This window comes from Bombus vosnesenskii, unplaced genomic scaffold (genome assembly GCF_011952255.1).
Source record: "Bombus vosnesenskii isolate JDL3184/JDL3185 unplaced genomic scaffold, Bvos_JDL3184-5_v1.1 scf7180000013264, whole genome shotgun sequence".
Taxonomy (NCBI): Eukaryota; Metazoa; Arthropoda; class Insecta; order Hymenoptera; family Apidae; genus Bombus; species Bombus vosnesenskii.
In genome coordinates this window covers 7,132,752-7,155,650 of record NW_022882924.1, presented here as the reverse complement: position 1 = coordinate 7,155,650, position 22,899 = coordinate 7,132,752, and the positions used below count along the sequence as shown (strand labels likewise).

The 22,899-nt window shown below is 36.4% G+C and overlaps 1 protein-coding gene and 1 long non-coding RNA gene across 5 annotated transcripts in view; both read right to left on the bottom strand.

Moving 5' to 3' along the window:
• Nucleotides 1-21,388, bottom strand: part of LOC117236451 (titin) — a 48,588-nt gene extending 27,200 nt beyond the window's left edge. For 3 of the 4 annotated variants that reach the window (XR_004493858.1, XM_033499423.1, XM_033499442.1), the window contains exon 1: nucleotides 18,243-18,646. The gene's annotated coding sequence lies outside the window, so the exon portion shown is untranslated. Of the gene's footprint in view, nucleotides 1-18,242; nucleotides 18,647-20,472 lie in introns of those variants that run through there. The other variant, XM_033499432.1, reaches the window with a different exon arrangement.
• Nucleotides 21,389-21,559: 171 nt separating this feature from the next.
• LOC117236470 lies at nucleotides 21,560-22,848 on the bottom strand. The gene is made up of 2 exons (XR_004493859.1): nucleotides 22,758-22,848; nucleotides 21,560-22,023 (listed from the first exon to the last, which is right to left on the bottom strand). It is a non-coding gene; the product is annotated as an uncharacterized LOC117236470 (long non-coding RNA).
• Nucleotides 22,849-22,899: the final 51 nt, after the last annotated feature.

Genomic DNA, 22,899 nt, shown 5'->3' with positions numbered 1-22,899 from the left:
TATTCTTCGCTCGTCCATAGAAAGTGATGTAATTAAATTAAAATAACGTGCGGGAAATCCATGTTCTGTCGGATGATGTGAAACAATTTATGATTCTTAAACGCGAATATTAAGTATCTTCAGACGGAAAGAGGACATTTTTAATACGTATTGCAAGAGCGGAAATGGAGTCTCGTACCTGGTACTGTAATCTTACGTTGATATTAATAATAAATAACTAAATTACAGATACTTGCGTAATTTCATACTTTTGTAGACGTAACTAAGGAAACGAAGAACCTCGATAAACTGTTTTACCTACCGAATATTATAGCAAGCGACTATCTATTTAAAGATCTATTTACACATATGTGTACTACGATTGTGTAGACAATTTATTGGTATTATATATCATAGGTAGTAGAAAATCAATCAGCAGCGAGTAAGTGAAAGAATCTTAAGAATGAGAATACCGCCGCAGGGCAAACACAAGTGTTTCGATAATATAATTTGTATCAAGTATTCACGCGATATATACGTTATCCAATATCGGGTTCGGTTTCGAAATAGCGCAGATGCACGAACAATCGATGCGACTGAATTCAAACGCTTCTTCATCTCGAAACGTTTCCTAACCTCTAAAGTGCTCGAGCAAGTAGTTACGCGTGTCGGTCTATCTATGATCCCTATTCAACGGAGAAATACGTACACAAGGTTTGGTTAAATTATGTAAGCCCTCTGACGTTTTTATTGACCCGCATATATGTATTAGGAAGGTAAAATTTCTTCGCATCCAAGCATATAATGTAACCTAACCTACTCCCACCTACGATGTAGGTAGACGGCTTTCTTCGCTTCAAGAAAGTAGCCTCACTTCGGGCGTGCATCGCGGATATATACGCGCAAACATTTTACGCAAGTTCGATCTCTCCTTTCTTCCCTTTCCTCTCTATTCCTTTCACAGCCGCTCGCGGCCTTTCTTCGCGTCCTCTCTTTAAAATACATTTCCATACATACCAGCGATCGGCCAGTTGCGTTTCGATAACGTACAAAGACTATGTGGCAAATATACGACAAGTCCAATTTTCTCCAGTTTCTATTTCTATCGCATTTATTCTCGGAGGACGAAAGGGAGTAGATACTTCTTCAACTCTTCGATTGTCGTAGCTCAGATCGCATGGTGCAATTTGAAGAAATTTCTTAAGTATCGTTTTTATTGAAACGAATCAAGTTTCAGAGATTTAAATATCTCGTTTGTTATTTTTATCGCCGGTTAATTTAACGTCCTTCGTAAATTTTAACGAACAGCGATAAAAACGAACGAGCTAATAGAAAGATGCGTTCGTACGATGTGCAAGGGAGTCATCGATGTGGATGGACTTGATGAAACCATATATCACGAAGGAAATCGTGTCTGAAGAATATCAAGAATTTATAATATTAATGGAAACCTAAAGATATAATTTTTCTGTGAAATGATCGAGTAAATTGCAAAAATTATCATGTACAGAGTGGTCGATTTTACTTCCTAAATACGAATTGCTGGTTAACTACTTGCTGGATAAAGATACGTTCAGACAAGAATTTAATGATCTTAATTTGGCGTAATTACTTTTTCTATAAATAGACGCGTAAAGGTCGTACGAAGGTGACATACATTCCCTTAAATGGAATCATATGATTTTTAATGCATAATCCATCTTGACATTCTCCATAAAATGTTATTAGCCTATTCGTGTCGAAAAGCCATTAGTATCGCGAATATTTGAACTTCTATTTCGTAACATCTATCGTGTAAAATACAAGGGAACACGTGAGGTACGATTTTGTATTTTTTTCCCTCGTTTCTTTATGCGATAAGTTCTAGAAAATAAAAGTTAAAATACCTACTAGACGAATAGTTTTTTGATACGAATGGAGATACTAATTTTGTATAGAGAATGCCAAAGCAGATCTTCTGGTGAATTAAAAATTATTCTATTTAAGAAAATGCGTATCACCCTCGTATGACCTCTACGCGTCTATTTACAGAAAATCTAATTACACCTAGTTAAATCCCCCTCGAAACCATTCAATTCCTGTCTGAACATATATCTCACACAGCACCAGTAATTCGCATTTACAAATTAAAACCAGACATTCTGTATATTTATATGCTTATACAATATCACACGTACTTTATGTTAACCAATTAACTGCGTTCGACGTTTATACACGTCAATCGAAGATTTTATTTCGGTGCAGTTGACGCGTATACTCGTCATTGCTTGATTTTACCTGCATATCCGCAAACTCAACAATTAACAAGTTAATCGATACAATGTTACGATGTTGCGATAAAATGTTACAATATTAATTAATACGAAGTAAGATAGATTGTATCACCGTTCATATTGCAACGACGTTATGGTTCTGAACGTTCATGTCACGATCGCGATGAGGAATGGCGTCTTCCGATAAATTAGCGTTAATTTCTGTTTATATGTTCGCGGTATAGGCTTTCATTCGCATCCAATAGAAATAGATTAATGAGTCCCCGAAGCCGGATTTCCTCCTTACGCATGAGATAACATCGGATTAAACCTCGGTCGATCGATTTCCATTTCTCCTTCGCGTCAACGCTCGTGACTTGCTCGTTTCGATTCGGCCGGAGATCGAAATTGCCTGCCGGCATTTATTGTAAATTAATCTCGGGTAAACTCCACGATTACAAATTACTATGCATTTCCACGTAATGCTTCAATGCAGCACACTGTTCGCTGTAAAACGCTTGGAGGAGGAAGACGCTGGCGAGGGGGTAGAATCACTTCTGTATTACAAAATATCATTACATGGTGGCATGAGCGCAAGTTATGAGTTTCGTTTATAAATTTCCTCGTAGCGGTATCTCATTTATTCGCGCATTCGCTCGCACTGTGCTGAATGTGCAATTTTTGCCTTTTCTACGTATATTATTTACGTATTTATATACATCAACGTCCATAAATACGCCAGGACACGTTTGGAAGAATGAGATAAACCCGTAAAATTATTGCGAAATTATTAATATTCTTTTGAAATTCATTACCATCTTTGGATCTTTGGATCGTATTGTAATAAAAATCACGTACTTATTCTTATTTCTCGTAATTATTCCCAGTAATATTAAGTGTTCTCTTCCCTTAAATCTTTCTTTAAATATTCCTGGTTTCCACTGTCTTGATTAATTTTGCACACTGTATCATTACATTTTCTTATATTTCCTACGTATATCGTGATTTAATTCTATGTAAATAATACTACAAGTTAGATTGAGATTTTAGGCTATTGAATTTTGTCTACATTTTTTCCAATAGGATTTCAATTAAAAGAGGTAATTAAAACAAAGAAGACTGGCACATGCATATGTTAGTTATATGTTGAGACAATTTTTTTTTTATATTCATATATCGCCTGTGTATTTTACGTAACACGTGTTCTATTCCTTTCAATGTATTCTTCGCACTGTAAATAAATTATAATTATAACAGCAGAACCGTACGAGAGAATTGCATCAAAGTTACTTTCAAACGAAAGAAAGAAGAACATCGCTCGGTGCTGCTACGTCCATTAAGGCATTTGCACATTGCAAATGCAAAGCACAACGTAACGTAAAGCGATACTTTTACGGTATTCGTAAACATTTGCAAATAGCCGAACGGGAAATGTGTAAACGAGATCCTGTTTAATCAACTATGTATGTATGCTTCGTGCTTATTAAGTCTGGATTATTCGTTTGGATTATTTGCATATTGATTGATAATTCTCATAAAAGAAATTACCAGATATTATTCCCTGTTGACAACTATCTTTAAGTTTTTGTACAGTTGTACACGAAGGGACATAAATTAGACATTTCGATAAAAAACATATAGTTTCATCGTTCAAGGTAAACTACTGTTGCATTTCTGTAGGAATTGCAATTCAATTCCTCTGTTAGTAATAAAAATACAAAAAAAAAAAATGTGATCAAGAGTAATATCTTCGATATTTCTAAGTTGATCTTTCGTTGCGTAAAATATCTCGTACAATATTGCATACTATATAAAATACAGTTATTTATCCGATGAAATGTAAATGTAATGTAATCGTATAGCAGAAAAGAAAGACGTATATTTTATACGTTCTAAATTTAAATGCTGCCCTGTCTCTGTGCTTTCTTTTTCTCAAATAAACACAGTTTGCACATACGTGTACACGCACATATCGATGTCTTTTACACCATGAGATAGCTACACAACCATCGAACAAACTCAGTCATGCTCCGTTTACTTCGGGTCAACAAGGAGGCCACCATATGTAAGTAGAACTGTCTGTTTCTTACGTGGCGCGCACACTATATTTGCTTTCCTATAACTTTATTTAATAAATAATTTCATTTGACGCTTCGTTGTGGCATACCTTTCTACAAGAAAAGGGACTGCAAGTGTCTTGTCTATTATATATTCGTGCAATAAAAATGAATATGCACGTTTAAACGTGCAATTCTTTTTACACCGTATGTTACTTGTTGTGGATTTGCTTCATGGTATACATTATGTTCGTATGCATATATGATATTTGTAATCTATACTTTGAAATAATTTATTTTGAAATATACATTGAAATAATGTTTGTCTTTATCTCATGAATCTAATGCGATGTACGAGATATTTGAAAAAGTATCTATATCTACGTATATAATAAATAATGGAAGAAAAAAAGAAGAATTTTCTTAACATATTAATTACCTTTAAACAAAGAAAAATGGAATAAAATATTATCAATGAAGTTCAGCGTAAGACCACGCTAAAAAGGAAGTTGTTCTTCATGTTAGTCACGCGTTTGACGTATATATATTCATCAGTGATATGTGAAGATCTTACACGAATGTCTAGCAATCGGAAAGTAAAGACAATGGCCTCCGCTCGTGCACTGCTCTCTTCCGGAGACAGGGTTAACAGCCTTTGCTACTAGTTCATCCTTTTATGATCATACACGCGTATTCTATTCGATATGCACAAATAGAGGAAAACACGTTTGTTCAGTAGAGCAAAATTTTAAATAACGTAGTTCATCGTAGTTCACCGTGTCTACGCGCATTCTGATACACGCGATACTCTTTGTTACATGTTCATTCACAAAAGAATTACGTTTACAGTTAGACCTGGAATAGTCAACGTTTATTAACTAGATGGTAAAGTTGTTAATCTAAATTTAACTGAAATCTACGTTCAAAGTGGAGCGAAAAGTGAATGACCTCTTAATTAATCCTTGTCCTTTTTATCTCTATAGATTAATATCTTAAGGTTACAACTTTTTTAAAACTTTTTAGCAAATTACCGAGAAGCCAGTGGATAGCAACGCAACAAGTAGTCAAGGGGAATAGCGTTTAGATAAAAACTTTAAACGAACATTTCTAACCGTTTGCGATCGGACGACGTTACGTTTGCAGTTTAACCGTAATCATAGTGTAACATTTTATACCGCGTTATCGAGAATTTTTCCCCGATTACAAAACATGCAACTAGTTGCGAAAAGAATTTATGTTGCTAAATACTTATACGAATAAAACATCTTTTTGCTCATGTTCTGTCACACTACACATAAATTAGCGTCTACTTACGTACAATTGCGTTATCATTTTCTAGGCGATAGATATATAGGTTTTACAGACTGTGAGATATAAAAGAAGTACATAAAAGAAGTAGAAGTACATGTGAATATTACATCGTCCGAAAAGTTTAGTGGATGCGTGATATTTTCCATTTTAAATCATTTTATCGAATTACGTATGATCCATTGTGTTCTATCTGGATAAAGATTACAACGTTCGACAGATTAGGTTTCGCGTTTATATAAAGATGAGTTGTCGTAAAAGACGTGTCTGTAAAAGAAAGATACTTTTCGGGCAACCTGATATAAAGGATCGAATAACGAAATACTAAGACTAAGAATACCGAAATAAAGGGAAAGGAGAAAAGCAAAAGCAATTACATATAAAAGAGATAGTATTTGATATAACAACAAGTTGGCCAAACATTCGCTAAACTGAACGCTGTTCAAGGCCTACAAAGTTCCCGATACCTTATTGAGCGGTACAGTTACTTAAGTAGGCGATCTTCTAATCATTCTGACCTCTATAAACAGACAATGGTAAACCAGCTATGATTCAGAAGCAAACCAGTTCAGAATCAGAAATTCCTTTGCAAAGATATACCTATATATAAGAGAAATAGGCAAAGCCAGCAATGAACAATATTCCATATAATAACCTTAACAATTGTTACAGCATATGCAGCTAATAACATTGCTTTCGCGTGTGATTGTCGCGTCGAGCAGGCTAGCCAGTCGTAAAAGGTAAAGCGGGAGAATTTGCGACTAAGAGAGGGAGAGAGAGAGACGGAGATAGAGACAGGAAGAAAGTCGATGTTTCCTTTCTCGATAGCGAGAATTCAAACCGGTCGCCCATCGCGTTTCCAAGTTTTTGCTTGCAAGCATTCGCCGTGACCAACGGTTCATCGACGAACACGGGGCTAAACGGGTCATCTCCATTTGTCTTCACCTCGTAGCTTTTAAATTCGTCCGTAGGTCTCGGATAGAAGTCGTTTTTCTCCGGTATGACGATAATTACCAGCGGACAAAGTCGTTCGAACAGCAACGAATTTGTTGCAGGATTTTCACCCATGAATCTGTGAGGCTCCTCTTTTTATCTAAGTCGATAAATCCTTCGAAGGGAAGTAAAATCGATGGTAGTGAAATCCTAGGAAATCTGTTAGCACCGTTTAACGAGGAGCAATAAATCTGTGTGGGCAAGTCGAGGAATATTTTTTTGGTCGTGTAGCTAGACTTTCTGGAAATGAATACAGCGAATACAGTGTGAGTAACGTTCGAAGGCGGAGGGAATATATTCTTCCTTTGAATGCAGTGTGTAGGAACTTAACGTTTTATTTTTTATTCGTTATCCAATGATATATGTTAACAGATAATTACGATATATCTACTTCGATATACGTGTTACTCAACGAAATTCGTTTAAAAGCTTTTCCCATCGTTTAAAACTAGCTGAGACTCGAAGCTTCGCGAACAACATTTCTGATTTAATTCCACTGTTCGTAAAAAGATCCGCTCGATTGCCATTAGACTCAATTCCGATCGGTAGCACATCCAGACCAGTGTTAATTACCTAACTCGATAGATGAAAGAAACGCGATGCAACTTCGTCTTACGGGACTTCTCCATCTCGTATTTTCGTAGAAACGAAACGTGTGTGTGTGTGTGTTTGTTTCAACACGAACATATAAAAGTTTTCTTCTCTACAGTTAACCTCGAACAATCAGACGCTTGAACAATTAAATCCACTGAAAATATCAATCGATTTATCATCTTAAATCGTAATGTTATTTCGAAACTAACTATTAACAAATTAACTATAACCAAACTATTGCCTCTGTATTCCTTTTCGTGAGTAGGCTAGCCACACGAACACCACGGTGGCATTCGACTATTTACTTGCCCATTGACACACTTCGCAGGTGTGGCGTAATGTGGACTCGACGAACGCTCCAACTGGCTGCATCGATTTCACGGTATTTCAAAGTTCGATATGAAATTCATAAGATCGCGTGAAGGAGGGGCAAGATGTTCCATTAGCATCAAACGAATGCTATATTCGGATAAAAATGATGGCTGAGGAATGAGTTTCGAGCGTTGATGTAATAATTCTGCATGGTGTAAATCTAATTGGAAGCAGTGAATAATCGGTCTAGTGCAGCTTATTTTTCATACGTATATGAGCCGATAAATGTACGTTTAGCGATATGAAATGCATTCTCGAGTATATATATCTCCAGATATTACGTACTTTTACAGAGGTGTAATTTAATTAACGACAAATATATGGGCTCTTGTATTTGGTTTTATATCTTTTACGATATTACGGAGCTAAGATTTTACTGGAAATACAAATAGCTTTCGATAAAAGTACCGATTATCGTGAAAGGTATATGTTAGATCAAAACATGTAATAAGCAAAATGAGAAAGCAACGTATGAGATGGAGAAAGAGCATCGGTAAAGATAATTGAAGCGAGAAATGGTAAAGAAATAAAAGAAGATTAAAGATAATCGATACGTAACGTGTAAAACAGAAACTCGAGACTGCTTGTTAATTTTTCCATCGAATATCTTCCATACTATTCGACGAATCAACGTGTTTTGCTAAAGAATTCGTATCTTCTGGAATAATATATTTCGTAACTTTTAAAATTTTGTATTCGCATCTATGTAGAATCTATATTATTCATTAATCGATTTGTAAAACCTAAAATCTTGTAATTCCCTCTTCGTAAACAGCCATCCTCGAATCTACTGTTTTAAAGAGAAAGTCGTAGATTTGCATTTTTCGTCAACATCGGAATCTTTATTTGCCGAGTAACGTTACCTACCGATTAAATAACTCAATACCTTGTATTAAGATTTTCTGAGTGACTAACGGTTGCTGTCGAAAGTCTACACCAGATCCAAAACAGGATCTTCGCGACAAAATGAATGACCGTCCAACAAAGAAATTCACCAGCCACTCTGAACGATTTAAAACGATGAAATATTCTTGAACCTATGGAATCTCGATAGATTTTCAAATATTCTTCAAGCAAACCATTAACTGAATTTAGAGAATTTGTGTGAAGAGAATTTTAGAGAATTTAGTGAATTTAGAGAAGTTGTGACGAGTCTTTCTCTGTGCTGATACAGATAATTTTGATAATTTTACCTTTGACTATCTATATAGTGTAAAAGTTTCTTTCTCCAAAGAAAGTTCCCGAGGAATTACATCCATCGAATGGCTGACACAGGTACAAGGCATGAAAAGAGAAACGATCGCGGATGAAAAACACTTTGATTGATAGGGGAGATTATCTAACTGAAAAAGGTAATAGAAAATGGCAACTAACGATACCAATTAGTCATAGTATTTATACAGATCAATTAAGTTTAATAATATTTTGAATCACTCAAATCCAAAGAACTGCTATCGCAAATAATTTACGCGTATTATACTATGGTTGGTATCGAGCATTATCGAGATACACGTTCATCGAAAGAATTATTCGAATAAAATTTTTAGTTTGCCTGTTATTTACTTCTGTTGCTTTATCTTAAATAGCGCTGTATGGATGATAATGCGTTCGAAAAGCTCGTTATTTTATTTGATTTCACCAGCAAAATATACAGATATTTATCTGCAGCACATGGAGTTTCTACTCCAAAATTTTCGATGCGTTGCTTTAGATACATTCGTTTTCATACGTCTTAACTTTCCCATTGCTTCGGTGTTTCGCAGCGTTTCGGTATCCAGTTGTTTCCAAGGTGAGCATTTTACGGTAATAGATGCATTTCTTGTAGAAGGAAGACAGTTATCTATTAGCGTTCCAACGGATGCATTTTCAACTTTGACGCAACCGTGATAACAGTTCGATCTTTTTTTTTTATTCGAACGCGACAAGGTGTATAGTTCTCCGATGCGGTGAAACGCGAGGACATCGAAACAAAAGTGGGAACAAGTCAACCTTCGCAACTTTCAAGGAGTGAAGGTTCAGATTAGCGGTATATTAATACCAGATATAACTCTCATTCCTTCGTACACGTATCGTATGCTTAATCCAAACTCGAAAATAAAAGCTTCTCGTGTTCCATGTCACACATACTTTTTGACTCGTCAAGGTTTCATTACATCGAACAAACATATAGCACAATGTACACTGTTCCATTCTCTTTACGTTTACAATAATTTACAAAAAACGTGCAATTTTTAATAGAATCCTCCAATTTGCGTTTAAATGCAGGTTAAAGCTGTTTCTGTTTAATTACGAAAAAACATGCGCATGATTATCGAAATGCTTATACAAATTATACAAATAGAAATAAACAAGAGAACGTTACATTAGCAGAGTACTTTGTACGAGTGAATTGATTGATATCTCGTAAAAGAGTGCCGTTAATCTTGCATTAATAAATAATAAATTGTACGCAGTAAAAATAGAAAATTAATCTTTGTACTATAAAACACGTCTTTGTGATTCAGCGTTAGTGACAACGCGTGTATCAATTTTAACGAGCTTTATACCGGGTGGTTGGTACGCGAAAAAAAGGAAGTCGAAAATATAGAATAAAAAAAATTTTTTTTTTAATTTTTCCATCGAGACAACGATCTACGATTTTCTCGAAAACAAAGCCTCAAACGAAAAATTTTTATTCTATGTTTTCGACTTCTTCTTTCGCGTAGAATCATCCCCTTTCCGCTTGTACCACCAGTTACCAACCACCCTGTATATTTTTCTATTTTTATTCGCGAGTATAGCTCGTGACGATTAAATCTCTCACTTGTTTCGTACCACGTTTCGGGAAATGCTTATCGTAAGAAAAAAGATGCGATTCGTCATTTTCATCACGCGCTGCCGTTCTCTCGTTGTGACTCGTTGATCGGGCAAGCCGCTTTTAACAGGACGCTTCGCTATTACCATGCTGCTGCAAAGCGGAGTACATACAATACACGCTGTATTATCCGTTTCCAACACAGCCGCGCATAGAATCACAAAAGGTTACTAGGTTTCACATTGCGTAATTATGTCGTCGCTCGTTCCTCCAGGAACTCGCTCTGTTCACCGTGTCTAAATTTTTGTTCGAGTTCGATTGAAACGAACGAGCGGACTCTCCGGCTTCTTGCAGAGAATTTTCCACAAAGGTGAACGCTTCACAGAAATACCACGGCCACCGGTAAACAGATGTATTATTCATGCCAAAGATCAAACGTTAAGCATTAAACGTTAATAATTTATCTTTTCCACGGTTAAAGAGGAATTGAATAGAACGGTGTGAAAACAGAGAAAACGGAGTTCACTTTCACGTGGAAATGGATCTCATACTTATTTTTTTACAACCTGCGCGTTGTTCCTTCTTTCAATATTCATTGACAAATATTCGTAGAACGTACGGTGTATGATTTCGATGACGATGCTATTTCGTTGCTCGTTTCGAATTGAGAAATCGTTGCTTCAAAACAGTTTTTGATCCAACGAATGATAATAGTGTTTCGGGGTCATATGTTCCACGTGATCAGCTTCTGAAAGTAGCCAGACAGACGGTCATTTTTTTAGCGTACTCGCATAATATATACAATCCTCGTGACTCTGGGAAACCTGTTTCGTCGACCTTTAAACGATAATTGCCGTTTATTGCAATTTTCGTTCGAGCTTCGAGCACCGATGCATCGTTCGTCAAATATGGAACGAAATCTTATCATTCGCTTACATCGAGCAATACCAATTTCTATCAGGATACGAAGCTTATAAATACCTCTTGCAATAGTAAAAAACTTTATTTACTTATGAAATTTTGTTTACGTGTGATCGATTGACCGAATAAACCGATCTTCTGGCCATTAAATCTGAACGCGAACATCTATTGCCACGGATGAAAGCGAGGAGAATCAAGAAACTCCTGTTGTGTGAAATCTCGTTACACGAACTGTTCAGATGGACGAAGTTGTACTATACAATTGAACAAAATTTCAGTCTAACTTCTATCATCCTAAAGTTATATTCGATTGACAACTAAGTGATTGCGGATTTTGTCAATACCACCTAATGACAATCAATCAATTAATTGCCAAGCCAATATAACTTTAGAATGATAGAATAGCTTGGCTTATCAGTTGCGAATTTACGTATATCCAAGATCTAAGATATTCGAGAAATAATGAAATAAAACATAGCAGGTGGCTCTTTGTTCGCCGGAAAGTGAAAGAGAAAAGAAATCGAGTCAGAGGAATGGAGGTGATCGAAGAACACCGGAAACCACCGTCGAGACGATTTTCAAGCGTTCGTCGCGTGTTCGCGTTTCCGGGTGGAGAACGTTCGACCTCTTTCTTCTTTTGGCCACAGCTGTAACGTGTAATTACGCTCAATTCGGATTTTCACGTCCCTTTCGTGCCTGCTCGCCTCTCGAAACACGAGAAAGAGCGCGCGCACTCTCGCCAGAATTCGAATCCTCTTCCCACTGTGTTTACTTTCTACGAAAACAATCAGAGGGAATTTTACCGCGATGCTTTCACGATTGTCTCGCGTTCTCATTGTTCCGTGTACGTCAAATCCTATTGAGTTAACACCGCGCTGTCCGCAGCAAACTAACGGCAAGCTTTTTAACTCCTTTGCGCCTTTCCGTGTGAAGACAATTATCGTGCGCGCATCTTGCCCTGCTCGATCCATGACGACTTTATGGGATCTTTCGATCCCTCTCGTCCGTATATGTGCAAATCGATTCGCGTATATGTGCATTGTACATGCGCGCAAGTGTTCCGCTATTTGTTTGCCACAGACGTCTAACGTTTCGTAAGTCTATCCCCTGTGATTTTTGACTAGAACTGTATTTCCTTCATCTCTCGTTTCTGCGGTCGAGAATCGGAAGAATCAACGGACAAGGATGACGCAACTGGCGGTTACTCATCTTGAATTCTATCGTCTTATGGTGGAAAGACCGTTATAAATTTTCTAAACTATACGTCCTCCTCGATCAACAGTAATCTGAACTGCAGAAAAATGTACCGTCAACATAGTCGCGCATTTTTGCCTTATCTTATCGCGGTCGATGAATATTACGAAGCATATTGGAAAGAGGTATACCGTGAGAAATAGAAGCATTGTTACAGCTGGCTTATCGTAGAAATAATTTTTTCTATTACTAAGTACGTGCCGTACGTGTAACTGGATATTACACGTAAACGCTCGCAATAGTAACAAGTGTACAGAAACAAAAATAAAGCCACAAATATCGTGTCACGTTAAAAGAGTATCCGAAAGAAATTTTGATAAAAGAGTGCAAATATAATAGCAGATATACAGGGTGGTTGGTAACTGGTGGTACAAGCGGAAAGGGTGTGATTCTACGCGAAAAAAGAAGTCGAAAGTATAGAATAACAATTTTTCGTTTGAGGCTTTGTTTTCGAGAAAATCGTAGATCGTTGTCTCGATGGAAAAATTAAAAAAAAAAAATTTTTTATTCTATGTTTTCGACTTTTTTTCGCGTAGAATCACCCCCTTTCCGCTTGTACCACCAGTTACCAACCACCCTGTATAAACCAGGAAATCTTTTATGAATATAAATCTATAATGTAAAGTTGCTTTAAGTTTTGTTAAATTAGAATCGTAAATAAATTGAACGCGTCGTGCATGGGAATAACATGGTCGATATTATTAACGAGCAAAATCGAAAGTATAATGTAAGAAGTATACTTAAATATATCTTAACACGAAAAGATACACGCATACGTTTTTAAAGATACGCGATAACGTTCTACGCGAACCAGGCAAGAAAGTTGAATTATTCAAGCATTTCCATCGGAAAAGGTGCAATTATATTTTCTAACTATCTGGTTGCATCTGGTCGGCTAGTTCGTTAAGAGAATTAATTAAGTACATTTCCTTAAATAAATGAAAACAATAAAGCACTGACGAAAGTAAGCTTTCTCCTTTATTTTCATCCTTATGGTTGCTTTATTCCTAAAGAGATATTCGATAACTCGAGTGGTTCTGAGGCGTAACCACGGTAGACATTTAATTTTAAGAAGAAAAACCACTGTAGACCTATGTAGAATGAAAGAAACCTTTCCTTTCGCTCGACTAACTTCGAGCGGTAAATCGTTCCGATCCAATAAATAGGAAAAGAATATCGCTGTGCATAATTTTTCCCATTCAAGCGAATCGGTTCTGCCAGCTCGGTCGATCGCTGTAGCTCGATCTCATCGAAAATCCTTATCCCTCCAACGTGCAATTTCTCGTGTCACTTGTGACGAGTCGCGAGTCTTACTATTTGTGTCTACAAGGCGGCACAAAAAATCCCTACACTGTAAGGTAAATAATACTAAACGTAAAATGAAACGAAATTATTCCACATATTCTGTGTATTCTTCGATACGAACGTACAGAATAAGCGTTAAAAAAAAAAAAAAAGAAAAAAACGGAAGAATAAAATGAGTGAAAAAACGAGAGAATAAAAAATAACACGTGCGATAAGAATATCCATCAAAATGTCCTAACAGAAAGAGGTTCATCTCGTATTTGCTATTTTTTTTAGGTCGGTTTGTTTACCCAAAGGCTACTTATAACTTCGACTACGATTTACATACGGATACCTTTTCCAGAATACTAATGTACCGTATTCTTCGGAAGTACCAGTTCTTCGTCATGCACCTTTCGGTTGGACCTAAAAAATATCCAACCTTGGCTGCTTTCACGTGAATAAGAATCGACCACGGGAAAATCAGAGATTTCTACTCGAATACCGTATGCCTCGTACAGACGTGCAAGATAAACGCGTAGCTCGTAGACAGGTCGCCGAAGAACTGTTACGGCAACGTTTGTTCAAGCACGACGAAAAAACCCGAGCCAAAGGGGGTTAAGTTAAACCGTTGACACGTGATATTCCAGTTGGACCGCGACGCAATAGTATCCGAAATTAACGAGAACGATTCGACGTGCTTTTCAAATGGGAACACGTAGTGTAGGTCTGAACGGGCAATTTATTCCTATCACGAATCCTGACGGCGGAGGTCAATCCACTTGGAGTCAGGATACTTACTCAAACTGGACTTACTGGATATCGTGGAATCGATGATACCGAAGGTTGTGGATGCGATTCACGGAAACCGATCGCCAGATATTTCGTTAGTTATGGTCTCGAACGAAACAAATCGAACGAATCGAACTGCTCTGAATGTGCTATGGGAAACTGTTAACCGAAGGCCTAACAGTTCTTCGACCTTCTAAAACTGTCCAACTTGAGATAATCGAGAAACGTTTGCGGTCCGATCTGATGGATCTTAAAACGTCGGAATTGCTTGCAGGTAACCTGGAGCGGCAAATTGTTCGAGAATCGGCTAAGAAGTTAACTACCAAGGCAGACAAAAATTGCTTTCGTTTGATCTTTTTCCTTTTTTTTTTCTTTTTTTCTTGTTCTTTATGCGTTATTAACGCTTAGGGTGATCGAGAAGAATGTCGAGATTGCGTTGGTAACAGAGTAATAACGAATGGAGAATTTGCAGACGACCTCGTTAAATGTTCGTCGCGGATTCCAAGTCGATTCTCACACTACGACTCACACTCAAACGCGGTAATTTGTTTTAACCCGTTAACCCCTTATTCCTTTTACGATTACTAGATCGGTGGATTTACCAAAGGAAGAGCACTCGTTCGCCAGTTTTAATTGAGTCGCTCGAGAAGGATTTATCGTATAAAATTCTATATATTATACATACAGGTAAATATATTTCTTGCACTTGCATATTTCATAGGATACTTAATGGTTGTACAATTATTTTCATTGTGTAATACATTTTTGAATATCTTCTTTGGCAGGATAAAGCTCGCAGAAATGTCTCCTCGGCGTTTGAAAAACATCATATATCTTCTTGCATCTTTTTCTCTGGTATTTTATTTATCAGATAAAATTTCTAAGCAATGACGTAAGATGTTTGTTTTGTTTTAAACAACAGAATAAAATGACAGAATATATATGCAGCTATATATTCTTCGGGTAATCAGAAAACTAGTATTCTACAATTTAGGAATAATAATTATTATAAAAAATGGTTTGGTTTCAGGATAATAGCGAGCCAGTAGAATACAATAAAGTTTGAAAAATACGGACATACGAGTGGCTACGTATCTTCCATTATGTCGTAAAGATTCGAATATGAGATATTACTATATATAGTTTGACGAAAAAAAAAATAACAACTGTTCTTTTTTAAGACAGACCATAAATTTATATAATTTCAGTATTTTTATTGAATTTACGTCAATCATAAAAATGTTTCTGACAGATGCATATTATGCACCGTGCAGGAAAACGTTGCATATTAAATAATCATAGTAAGTCACTCTATGGCTTAAATGAAATATTCTTGACGCAGATGGGCTTATTACCAAAGAATTCGATAATTTTTCAGCGATTATGTAATTTGCGACAGATCTTACTTAATGTTACAAAACACTCCGGGACGTTCTTTTGAAATATCGCCACAAACGGCATTACAGCTGAATTACGACAATTATGTTTCGCGTGTTTGGTATATCCTCCTTTTCTATTAAAAATCTGGATAGAAGAAAATAACACTTGTAAGTACCGAGACAGGATCGATGAGTTAACAACTTCAACGAAGGTTTCTTCGTTTGTACTCACGTAATAGTACACGTGATCGTTATCTATGATCTAAAGAAAAAAATAAAGGATATACAGAAAATCCGTAAACGCTTGAATACTGTTTTCCGCTTGGGAAGAGATTACTGCTGCTCCATCGCGTGAACCAGTATTAATAAATAAAAAGACATGGAGAATCCAGTACAACCTATTAAGCTACTTTGAATATCTAAAATAGAAAAATACACGTTGATATTACGTCAGTATCTATGTACAGTGTTATTGAGGAAAAAAATATACTTTGAACGAACTTATTTTCCAGAAATTGAAACATTAATTTTTTCCTATTCTAATATCAAAACAGTTATTTTTTATTTGTGCTCCTTTCTCGTTCTGTTTTCGTAGAATGAGAATTATTCAAGAAGAATTAATGGTAGGAAATTAATTAAGGTAGAAAAAATGACAAGTTAATTAATTCAGTCTATAAATTTCAATATCCTTCTGCGTTTCGTATACCTTCCCAAGACTAAATATTTAAGAAATGAAAAAATATATTTCTTTATGTATTTCACCTTGTTTTTTGATTTGGGTTAAACTATAGTCGAAGCCACGTGATTCTACCTTGTTCGAAATACCAAAAGGTAGCAGTGAAACAAGCGACCGCGTTTCTCCGCGTTGAAGGAATGCATGCAAAATGACCGACATAAGAGTTTACTTATCACCTGAGCGTTAAAATGTAAAATTTCCTCCGGGTATTTTTAAGACGACGTTGTTATTAAAAACTGTATAATATTTCGTAATTATATAATAAAGTTAAAATGCATTTTTCAAAGATATAAATGTTAAGTATCAGTCGATACTTTTTAATAATCATTATTGCAATCGTTTTTACTTAACAGCGACATAAAATTGAATCTGCAGTAGATATTTCATTTCTTCTTAATCGACGTCCATCTTTACCATCAATTATTCATGCTGTGATGATGAAAGAATATTTTTGACACTTTTTCAACGTACAGACATTTAAAGGTCAATGGTCCACAGATTCGTTCATGTAAGTCAGTTATTAAGTAACGTTTGCAAATCAACATAAAGGCCACTCGAATTTGAAAAGATTCCTTTCTTAATTGTACTTTCTTCATGATGAACGCATCGTACAGTCAAGTATAGTGTAAGCAACAAGAGTAATTTCTACAGTCAGTTATTTTTTTCTGTAAAGGATTTCAGTGTAATAAACGCAAACTGCTTAGAAGGACAAAATTAATTTCTCTGCGTTTGAATAAGAGTTTGTAACCAGCATTCACACTATATAACGTTTCATAATAATTCCTATTTACATAAATATATAATTTATCTTTATTTTTATATCAATTTTATAGAAATCATGTATACCATTTAATTTAATTATTAAATTATATAAATTCATACATTATTTCTTGAAAAACTTTCCTATTTACTTTAAAATCTCTCTTGGTGATCGACATAGTCGAACGACTAGAGTCCTTCAAATGTTTCCACAATTAACCTCAAATCCTACTATATTTGCAATGAAACGTCCAAACAAACACTTGCAGTTTTTCAAGAATTAGGTTATACTCTATATAGACAATCTAATTGTATATAGTAGTCATAGTATCATTAATATAAATAATTTCTCCAAATGGACTGTTTCTTTGCCTCTTATGTCATCTTTAGACATATTTTTTATGCGTATCTGTTGTTCGCTGAGAACTAATTATTTTATCTACAGCATTATGTATAATCGGTTTATTTATTCATTAGTAATAATAATAATAATAATAATAATGATAGTAATCGTAACTGTCGTCTTACACTATACTTGACATTTCTGCACAACTACGTCCTACCAAAATGTCAGAATATTCAAGGAATTTTATGTCTGTCATTTCCAACATCGATAAACTCTCCATATACTCATTTGCTGGCACGATCAACGACGAATCCTGCGTACATACACGTTAAACGACAGAGACGCGGAACGAGACCACGAGGAAAGCGGTTGAGGCGAGAGATAAAAGCGGAAGCAAAGTGATAAGAAGAAGCTGGACTTACCGCGGCTGCCACCTAATCCGTTCACGATCGTATCCAGAGTGTCATGGCACAACGATACAACAATATAATCAGCCGCGCACACTGGCGAACCGGCTTGAAAATGAAACCACCGTCAAAAAACTTTGAAAACAGAACTTCACTGACAGTTTATTTCCACACTGTTTTGCGTATATGTACTCTACAGGACAGACAGCTGTGGTCCGCGGTTACATGTCGCACTGTCGCACGCGTGCACCGGGCCTAAAATTCGCAGGTTAGCTCCGATTGGCTGGCGGACCTCGATCGCCGAGTGGCAATCGAACGAAATCGATTCACCTCGAAATTGAATGGATCGAGATCACATATAAAACGAAGCGAGCATGCCGAACGTCGCCGGCCAAGTGAGAGGCTAGCGGCACTACCGACCAACCAATGTGACGTCAGAGTGCCTCCTCTCTTTTTGCCATTCCATGGCGAGCACCGCGAGAAAGGTGCCTGTACAACTTCGTATTCCCTTCTCTTCTGTCCTTGTTTGCGAGGAGCACCGAGGAGACCTTAAGGATACCTCGCTGCCAGCGAATATTTTCATCGAAATTCTTTGGACGAATTACCTTTACAACCGTACTCGACAGGGACCATCCGCGAAAGAATATCTCGAAGAGAGAAGCGGAGAAAAGGCGGAAAACATGAACGATGGCTAACCCGTTTGTCGAATCGACTAGTGAATTGCACGAGGCTTTTGGTCAAGCGTGAAAACGTGAAATTGGTACACTTAAGTGGTCCACTAACCAGTGCTGGAAATGGAGGAGACTGACAATGAGATTGAAAAATTGAATAAGGCAACTCTAGAAATATCGCATCGAACTGCATAATTGTATTTTAATATAATTGATAATCGTTTTTCAAATTTATATAACTTTTATATTCCTTGTACATATCACGAAGAGTATTATATTACATGAAATGTGAAGCTAATTTCGGTCATATGTTATGTAGAAAGGAAGGTAATGTTAGTTTTAGTAATTGAAGAAAATTGCAGTCTTGCTTTTCCCTCGTTATCCGTTCAATAAACTTGTCGCGCGTATGTATTTTATATAGCCGATGAAGTTTTAGACACAAACTAGTTGATGAAGTGTATTCAAGCGTTACTATATTAGATTGGTTGAGTAACAGACATTTTTTTTAGTTTTTCAAGATATCTTAGTTTAAATGTTAAAACGCAAGAATACTGTTGCCAACGAAGTGTATTTATTCATATTGACAAAATTAAAAATATTACTTACAACGTTACTCGAAACAGTTCACTCTTATAAATTTCCAAAACATGTAATTTTTCAAAAAATTATAATTATTAATTCTCGCAGATTTCATTATACAATGAAATTAAATAAATAATGAATAAAGAAGAAAATTAAAGGCGTTTCACATTTTTTTAAACTTATGGCGGATGTAAAACTTGTCGAAAGTATTTAAAAATCCGTAAATAACAGTCTCTCATATATACGTGGTTCCTGTAAACTGTATATCGACGTAGATGTCATTATTTACGTAGAAATTGACTTTCACTGAATAAAGCTACTTTTTAGGTAACAATCATATAGTTAAAGTGAACCAAGACCAATGTTACGCTTGGTTCACTGAGCCATTCAATTACGTACGGGAAAAAAGAGGTACATATATATAGAGAATATAGCAGACGTCTGATTATCCGCAACGAATGTGAAATAGATCTTACAGATACATAAAATTATGAATTTTTCAGGGCAAGGTGAAAAAAACCACAGGTGTCCATTGAACAGCTGCAAAAATATCAGTATATATATAGTCATAAAATTGCATATTTATTTCCTTCCCTTCCCCAGCAAGCGCCTAACGAACGTATACATATATCGACTAAAGAGAAAGATATCCTTTTTAATTTAAATATAACTGTTTTTTTTATAATTTATACATGCCATTATATACAATAATGTGGTTCTGCTTGAAAAATATTTTTCAACACAACGCAATAATAATAATAACATGGACGTAAAGTTTCGAAGATGACTTACCTTATAGATACATAAAAAATTCCTTTACTTTAAAAAAATGATCGGCACTAATATAATTTGCTAAATTGCCAAACCTTTTATAATTACTGCCAAACTTTTTATAATTACCAATATTCATAAAAATTCAAATAATTTGCTTCACAAACATATTCGTAAGTGAGAGATAAATTAAAGATACGTTAAATGGCATTTATACTTGCAGAATTTACCAACAGCTGTTAAGGAAGGGAGTCCACGTTTCTACAAAGCGATTCTCATATTTAGGTCAAATTCCATCCTACAGGAATCCCTCTTAACTCGACCGTCCTATTTTTGCTGCACATCGTAGTTGCCCTTCAGTACACCAGGTGTAGCAGCCATCAGGGTGAACATAGTCGCAGAATCCTTGGAATAAATGAATACTATCTCTCATCGAGGCTGGATAACGCTTGAAACGTGACATTTCCAAACGAGCCGGGCATGATCTTGTTTTTCTTGAAATGGTTCGGTCATGTCACCCGTTACATGACACCGTACGCGCTCCTCGAGCACAGCGCAAAGCGAAGACCGAGCACTTTCACGTGGAGGCCGCGTTAGTAAATATCATGGCCATATTTTCTATCTGCTCGTCTTTATCTCGCCTGTTCTTCGCCGCGAGAAGCACTCCTATCTCTTTCTGCTTCGCAATAATCGAGTGTGGGTCATTACACGTTCTTGTCTCCTTATTTATTCGTCGTCGACGCCGCCACTTGTCGAAAACATGTCGCGCTAACCAAGTCCTCCGATTTCCCATCGTAAACGTTCCTCCGGCTGCAATCTGCACGCTTTATCGCGTTCCACTGCCTCAATTATCGCACTCGATTACATAAAACTCTGATATAATTTTCGTGTCACGGTCTCATTTTCGGATAATTTCTTTGAATCTCCTCGTTGTCATCGAGAGATATTAATGCACAAAATAAAGAAGCAAGCAAAGATACACAAAGATATGAACCGTTTCAGTATTAATTGATTTCCATGCCACGTATCAACTTATAGCCGTGTACAACTGTCTGTCAGCGATGCTAAATTGTGGCCGTTTCTTCAATTTAAACGTTTTGTTAATCGTCGTTCCTTCCAAATCCTCGCGCAAATAAACGATACTCTAAATGAGAACTGTGGGAATTTTGGAAAAATTGTCCCAATTGCGAGCTATCTGATTCAAAGTTTTCGTGAAGATACGCATATACGGGAACGTTTAATGCGAAATAATTAGTACGTCAATGGCTTAAAAAGGAATAGAATCTAAATAATGATTCGTTTCACCTGTTAAATATTATAATGACCACTTTAATTTCGATATTTTATATATTTTTCCATATCATGAGCACGTAAGCATCCATAAATAGTAGGCACAGCAACGGAATTTTTACAAGCGTCTATCTTGTATACATGTGTTCATAGGTCAAGAGAATGGATTCTGACGAATGCATATAGACATTCGTAGGGTCTTAACAATGAAAGATGAATATTATCGAGAGCGAATCGTCGCGAAGGTAGGGGCAAATCCTAATTCGAAACTCGGACGAGTTTCACTGGTGGAAATTCAACGAATCCTTGCAGTTTCTAACGCTTCGCGCGATCTTCCACGAAAAGCAACGTCGATCGCCATGGAACTATCGCGAGGTGCGGAAGCAAGCCGAGTTTACGATCGCGACTTTTTCTTCGGCTTTATAGCATGGCATCCGAGTCTCGGTCAGTGGACTGGAGCCATCACGAGAGTAGAAGGAAGCCTGCCAAGGAGAACGAGAAAATTTTCCCTCAGCATCCGCGATCCTCTGTTCCCTATTTCCGATCTAATATGCTATCCGCGAGAAGAACGATCGCGTACAACAAGCGAATATTTTTTATCAGATCGGCAAGCAAATTCCTTCGTAATCTACGATACCTTAAACGTGCTCGTGGCAGAATGATCGACAATTCCTTCGATATCTTGCACGCTGGTATTCGCGTTACGTTAACGCTGCATTAAAGTGACGTAACATTTATGCAAGTTATTTGTCGGAATGATATTTTTAGTTACGAAGCGTTCGCTCGTGAAACGTCGACCTTTCCAGACAGTACGAACGCTTTGTAAACTACCGACATTAATCATCGCGCGTACAGGCTGTTTCAAAATAACAAGCGAGAACCGGCGATGAATCGGTCGATCTGTCAGTTGATACGTTCAATAGATTTCAAGCAAATTACTCGATGAATTAATTTGGGCACTTTGTCGAGTTTAGCGAATGCTTTTTATTCAGCGAATGCAACCTTTCATATTTTCATTCATAATAATGTTATAATCTTTCTCCAGTCTCGTCAAGTACACAGCGGAATTTAATATGAATTACTGAAAATTTGTTATGAACTGTTTTGAATAATTTAAAATATGTTCCTAGAAGAAAGTGGTTGCCTGCCACAGCTACGTTTGTTCAAAGCAAGCGTTCGAAGTGAAAATCGTTCGTTCCGATAAATTCGAACGCACCTTCTCACGATTTTTTCTCATTATTTTCTTCGCTCTCTACTGCCAAGAATGCAAAGGAAATTAATCGGCAAGCAGATATATTTATTCCATGATTAGTTATCGAGACACTGAACTCTTAAGATAATTAATATTGGGTTAGCAA